Raw genomic sequence first — 7,511 nt, forward strand, 5'->3', positions numbered from 1 at the left:
GATGCATTTGTGACATTACGCATGCGCGCCACTACTCTACTGGCGCCAAATCAGCGTCTAGAAAAACTGTAGTTCTGGAGTTCTAGATGATCAATTTTTGGAGTTCTAGATGACCAATTCTACTCAGTCAAAGTGAAAACAGTCTTAATTCCTCTCGGCCCATTTTATATCGGTCTCTTCTCAGAATTCGGGTCTTAATGAGCTTGGAAATTTTCCACGCCCGCGCATCCAAAGCATGAATTAGGGAGCTCGATTGGACTGATTTCCATTCGAGATATTACTGTAGATGCAAAGGGGAAAATCCTCTCCCGTCCTAATGGGATCAGATTCGCTTCCCGACGAAAACGGTCGTCTCGAATGAGCCTTCTTCCTTCATGTTTGAGTAATGAAGTCGGACTTACGGAAGGTAGAGCACAAAGAAGGACAGAAAAGTCCGAGTAAAAAATGATCCGAAGCCTCTTCGGCGCCGTCGAGTTTTCGTGTACAGCCGCTACAGCGTATAATCAAGGCCACCGAAAATAGATCTATCTTTCGATGGTCTCGGTATAATGCTGCGTGAGCCGCGGCCCATGAAACGTTACTGCTTAACAGTCTTTTTGTCGTTTTAAATAACGACCATTATCTTGTATTCAAACGACATCATTTCAGTATTAATTTATCCAGTATTTCATTTCATGAATACGCCTCGTAGGTGGTTAGTGCCGTCAGTGCACCCCACGCGGTGCACTGTAGGCGTTACTGAAGGTTCATCGCAGTGGCCCTTCGAACCCTAGCTGCATCCCCTTTCATTCATTTTATTGTATCTCCGTTCATATTCTCTAATTGTTTCACAGCTTTTTCTCTTACACCTTTCAAACCTCAATTTCCTTTCCAGCGCTTGACCTCATAGGTCCCAGTGCTTGGCAGCGCTGAATGAATGACCTCATAGGTCCCAGGTCCCAGTGCAAACCTTTTTACTGTCAATTTCCTTTCCAGCGCTGAATGACCTCATAGGTCCCAGTGCTTGGCCTTTGGCCTAAACTATTCCATGCCATTCCATTCCATAATAATCTGTGCAACATGGAAGACAAAAAGTTAATTTCCAGAAAACCTTTTACTATTTTTCTCGGAGCGAATTCCGGAGAATCTATTCCAGTCACGGCAGAATTATGTCTGATTCTTCTCGGACACATTCCCATTTTCTGGACTCTCTGGAAAGAATTCCCACGTCTTAATGGATTGTGGAAAATATTTCATCCAAACATTCGGATGCGCGTTGCGGATGAGGAGACCTCTGTTAAATTGATTTTCCCTTTTGAATATCACACGCAAAAGGAAAAGAAAAAAAAAACTCCCTCTTAATGAGATTAGGTTTTCTTTTCGTAGCATCGGTTTTCCTAAACGAAGAAGACTCCTCTCTTATTTTTTTTTCTCTCGTCTGAATAATGGAGTCTGAATTAGAAAGGAATGCTGAAAGGCTTCACTTTTAATTACGTACTCGGTTTAAATTTTCGAATACCGTACACTGTCCTCTCTCTCTCTCTCTCTCTCTCTCTCTCTCTCTCTCTCTCTCTCTCTCTCTCTCTCTCTCTCTCTCTCTCTCTCTGTGAAGGGATGTAATGACAGAGTCGTATTTCCTTAATTGATTTCATTCTCATTAGGGAAATATTTACTCGTAACAAAGGGCGCATTCTATTAAGTTTCTGGTTTCAGTATGGAAGGAGATTTGATGGAAAAATGTTTGTTTCCCTGAGTTTTTGTTTCGAATGGAAGAATGTCTAAGTTTTTTTGAGGTCGAAATATTAGCATAAATGATAGTATTTTTATGAGTTACTGGCATATCGCCCACCTCAGTATGTTATTTATGACGAGGCTTAAGGTTACATGCCCCAAATCGTGAGTTATGACCCTAGGATCCCCGTCATGGTTCATACCCATCCAAAATAAGGTCAACAAGACAGCCCAAATTCCATCAGTTTGATGTCTTACTGAAAGAATTGCCTAACCTACTCCTAAAGGGCACATACCCACAGTTATAAATTATGCCCCTCGGAGCCCCAACTTGGTTCATACCCATCCAAAATAAGGTCAGCAAGACAGCCCACATTCCATTAGTTTTATATCTTACTGAAAGAATTGCTAAATCTATTCCTAAAGTGGACATACCCCCAGTTATAATATATGCCTTCTGGGAGCCCCGCCATGGTTCATACCCATCCTAAATAAGGTCAACAAGACAGCCCAACTCCCATCAGTTTGATGTCTTAAACTCAGCCATCTAAAGGGCTACCCCAGTTATAAATGATGCCCCTTCGGGCCATCAGTTTCATACAAATCCAACACAAGGTTAAAACGACATCTCTGCGTCCATCAGTTATTCCTTAGTTATTCAAAAAATGGAAAAGGAAAATGACGTAGATGGCGCTTGCAACAGCAGATTCAATTTCCTTTAATAACTCCAGCTCTCTTGGGCGTCATACGCTTCTTTGTTTCAGCGATTTATTAGAAATATCTCCCTTGGTGGCCTTTGTAAGCCTTAAGCAATACCTGCTTTCAAGAGAAAGGCAGCGACTTAATTAGATCGAAGGCATTCTCTGGCGTTTCCTTGATATTCATCGCGCTCTGATTGATATTCTGTAATCCGTGAATGATAAACGTCAGGTTTTAGGGAACCTAAAACATTCCCCCGTAGTGGGGTAGTGCCGTCAGTGCACCTCACGCGGTGCACTGTAGGCATTCCTGAAGGTTCTTTGCAGCGTCCCTTCCTGAGGCCCCTAGCTGCAACCCCTTTCGTTCCTTTTACTGTACCTCCATTCATATTATCTTTCTTCCATCTTGCTATTCAGCCTCTCCTAACAAATCTTTCATAGTGAAACTGCGAGGTTTTCCTCCTGTTACACTTTGCAAACCTACCTACTCTCCATTTCATTTCCAGCGCTGAATGACCTCATAGGTCCCAGTTTTTGGCCTTAAAGTCTCTACCCCATTCCATTCCATTCCTACAATATTCAAATTACACGTATATGAAATTTCTGCTTCTGTATTAAAATCTATAATAGACAAAAAGAATACTCACCGTCTCTTTGACATAGGAATCCTTCAAAACAAATAATTCAGTGAGCCCTACATATGTTCATACGAACTTTTAATATAAGCGATTGATGGACTTAATTACTCTTCATTCCTACAATATTCAAATTACACGTATATGAAATTTCTTCTGTATTAAAATCGATAATAGACTGGAAGAATATATACCTTCTCTTTGATATAGGGTTCATTCAAAAGAAATAATTCAGTGAGCACTATACACTTCATACGAACTGTATATTGGTGAACATCGATGGACTTAGTTACTCATCTGATTGCAGTATTAAGAGATTCCCATCTAACGAAATTACTGTAATGATCAAAATCATTAATTTCAGTATCATTATCATCATCTTCATGAACACTGCAATCGCTGCTTCGAAAAATTGTTGCTAGTTAGTAATTATCTCTAATCTGTTTATAAAATATTTCAAAAAATTAATCATACGAAAATTTAAAATTGTGGATAAAAGTAATTAGCGTCTGGTTGCGAAACTGAGATCAAAATATGTCGTCATTCCCTTGCATGTCTGATGACCAGATTATAAAATATTTAGAGTTAATTTCGTCAGCTATTGAAATTGAGGTTTTATTGCAAAAACGTTTTTAAGTGGTTTTTGACATTCAATGTAGATAAGGTCGTGTATAATATATATATATATATATATATATATATATATATATATATATATATATATATATATATATATATATATATATGATATTATGAAAAATATATATATATATATATATATATATATTCGTTTTCCTATATAATTTATCCTTATACCTATCCATGTGCTTGTAATAAACGACCGTTTATAATTTTCCTCCCAACTATTGCTTTATTGTATGTTTATATTCTATGGAACTATTGTTTTATTGGATACACACACACATTTATTTATTTATTTTTATTTATTTATTTACATTAATTTTTATTTATTTATTTTTAGTTATTTTTTTTTATAATAGTGATTAGGCATTAATTTTTGAAAATATCTTTGGAATGAAGAGGTTTAGTGCTACGCAGAATCCCTGATTATGCCAATCCGTGAACCTCTTCATCAAGTTCATGATGCCCTGATAATCCCCACAACCCGGCCCCACAAAAGAAAAAAGTTACGAGTAGTTTTCATTATACGTAAGACACCTAAGGCTGAACAATAGGCTTTTAGTTGTAATATCTCAACGCTGTTGTGTATGATAATTGTTTGTGCGTGTTTGTTTGTGTTTGTGTTGTGTTTGTGCGTGTATTGTGTATGTGTTTATGTGTGCGTGTGTTATTGTGTGTCTGCGGTCCGAGTTTTCAATTTGGTCTCCCAGGACTGTATGGAGGAAAAATCATTATCTTCCTGAACGAACTCCATTGTGTTCAGTAATTAGAAAACCTTGCAAACATAATATCTTGATGAATAGTAATTAGAAATTCTGTTTCCACCTGTCGTTTCTAGCACAACGCTGCTACACTTCGCCACCAGTAGATTCTCAGATGCAATTGCAAATCGTGAAAGTCTGGATTGGGAAAACGGTTAACAAAACCAGTTAGCTTATTCTCTACTGACAGATGACCCTCTGAATGCCTTTCGAAAATCAAGCATTACAGCGAAAAGAGGTTTTTGTGACTTTCTATATTTTAATGTACATTTTAATCAAAAGCATTAAAAAACTTAATATAAAACCACTCATCGAAAGAGAAATAATTTCTTCGTATCTTGCTCCTTATTTCTGTCCAGTGCAACTCCATCCTGGCACAATCCTGTGGCACAATCCATCCTGGCACAATCCTGGCACAATCCTATACTCCATCCTGGCACAATCCTACACATCCTATAGTCCATCCTGGCACAATCCTACACATCCATCCTGGCACAATCCTATGCATCCTATACTCCATCCTGACACAGTCCTACGTGTTTTTATCCTGCCTGTAAACTTCTTTCACAGAAGTTTTGTATTGGGACGGTCAGATTCAATTCGGTCCCTGTTGCGCTGTACAGAGCCCGTTAGATTGGCTGCCTCAGAATCCCCCAGATTTCTTTTCTTTGTTTAGGAAAACTTTCTCCTTTCGCTCCGAGGGCACTTCGCTGACTAAAAAGTTTCCCTCTGAAGCATCTAGTGCCCAAGGACACGCCTTCGATATTTTTTCCTCCCTAGGCGACTTTTTTTCTAATAGACTCTTCAATGACAATCAAAACAAGTAAAAAATGCGCCGAAGTTTCTTCGGAGCAATCGAGTTGTCTGCACAGCCGCTACAGCTTATAATCAAGGCCACCAAAAACAGATCTGTCTTTCGGTGGTCTCGGTATAATGAGCCGCGGCTCATGAAACTTTAACAGTGGCCCGGTGGTGGCGTATCCTACAGTATATCGTTGCCAGAAGCACGATTGTGGATAAGTTTAACCTTAAATAAAATAGAAACTGCTGAGGCTAGAGGGCTGAAGTTTGGTATATTTGATAATTGGAGGGTGGATGATTAACATACCAATTTGCAGCCCTCTAGCCTCAGTAGTTTTTAAGATATGAGGGCGGACAGAAAAAGTGCAGTCAGAGTAAAGTGCCGACAGAATAAAGTGCGTACAGAAAAGTGCGGACAGAAAAAAGTGCCGACAGAATAAAGTGCGAACGGACAGACAAAGCCTGCACAATAGTTTTCTTTTAAAGAAAACCAAAAAGTTTCACTGTCAGAAAAATGGTTATAATTTCGGCTGGAAATGTCTTTTTTTTTTTTTTTTTTTTCATATGCCATGCCACGGTTCTTTTCCAGAACCAAGTTGGGATTATTACTGTATCACTCTAATTATCTGTATGTTTTCATATGATAAATAATATTGTAATTATAGGTGTTTTCATGTAATAAATACGGTTCAAACGATGATTTTCAGACTTGATCATCAACATACAAATCGTGTGTTGAACGACGAACGAGTAAATGGGTCTTAGTGTTTCTTTTATAACTTTTATATTATCATTATTATATTGAATACCGTCAAGACCTTGGTGGATTGTTCCTTACAGTTAATACCCGTAAAAATATGTCTGGATTTATCAGACATCTAAGACATTCTGTAGTTATTATTATTATTATTATTATTATTATTATTATTATTATTATGAAAAAATCTTCAAATTTCATGAAATTATGCTCATAATTTCAATATGTAAAATATATTTGTGGAAATATAAAAATAAATTTTTAATACTATTATTATTATTATTATTATTATTATTATTATTATTATTATTATTATTATTATTATTATGAAAACTACTTCAAACTACATAAAATTATAGCTCATAATTTTAAAACGGAAAATATATTCGTGTCGATATGAAAAACCAAACATTTTAGATACTAAATCATACCCTTTCTTATCTTATCTAATCGTAAATATTAAACTGAGTGGAAAAATAAATAAATTTTTCATACTTCAACAATTATCAGATAAAAATTTGAGATGAAAAGATGCAGAGGAGTTGATCATTTTCATATTTTCATATCAGACATAGAGCTTAAAAGAAATTAGGATTTTCCACGGAAATTTCTCTTTTGCATTTTATCTGATGATCCGGAATTTTACGTGAAGGAAATGAGGTCGCCTGTTGAAATGATCTTCATTTCCCCCTTTTTTTTTTGTACAAATGTAGACGTCAGCGGAATATCCATTTATTTCTATTTCGTTGGCGCCGTTATTGAAAGTTTCATTCAAAGAGAGAGAGAGAGAGAGAGTTTATTAGTTGTCATTCAGTTTTCCCCCAGGCAGCGCCAGGTTGGTCAGCCAGTATATGTATATATATATATATATGTGTCTTTTTCAGCTATAGTTCTTTTCCATTAGGAGGGGTGGCTCCATAATTTGCTATCTTCATGGCCTCTCACCAAATAGATTTGGAATGCGGTCGCAAGCCGTTCGGCCTACTTCACAAATGTTTAAGGGGGCATATGTTCCAACGGAGCCTGGCAATTTTCCGGGTCAAACTTTTCCGAAACTGAGCTTTTTTAGTGCTGACATGATAAACTTTATATATATAATAACTATATATATATATATATATATATATATATATATATATATATATATATATATATATATATATATATCTATATATATATATACACAGTATATATGTATGTTATACGCAAATAACGGCTTTTGCACATAAAAAGCCCTGTGTATATAGATATATACACACGAGATATATATATATATACATATATATATAGATATATATATATATATATACATACTGTATATATATTATAATAAAAGCAAACGAACAGAGTTTAACAAAATACTAAGAAAAATCAAACATTTAAAATCAGACACTCGTATCTCAGATATTTCGTCCAAAGCTTGAAGTAGATGGCCATATGCTGTAAATGTAACGATAAGAGTATTCAATAAATTTCTTTAAACTTCAGTGCCCAAACTAAATACCAC

The sequence above is a fragment of the Macrobrachium rosenbergii genome, chromosome 52, assembly GCF_040412425.1.
Source record: "Macrobrachium rosenbergii isolate ZJJX-2024 chromosome 52, ASM4041242v1, whole genome shotgun sequence".
In the NCBI taxonomy this organism is placed as follows: domain Eukaryota; kingdom Metazoa; phylum Arthropoda; class Malacostraca; order Decapoda; family Palaemonidae; genus Macrobrachium; species Macrobrachium rosenbergii.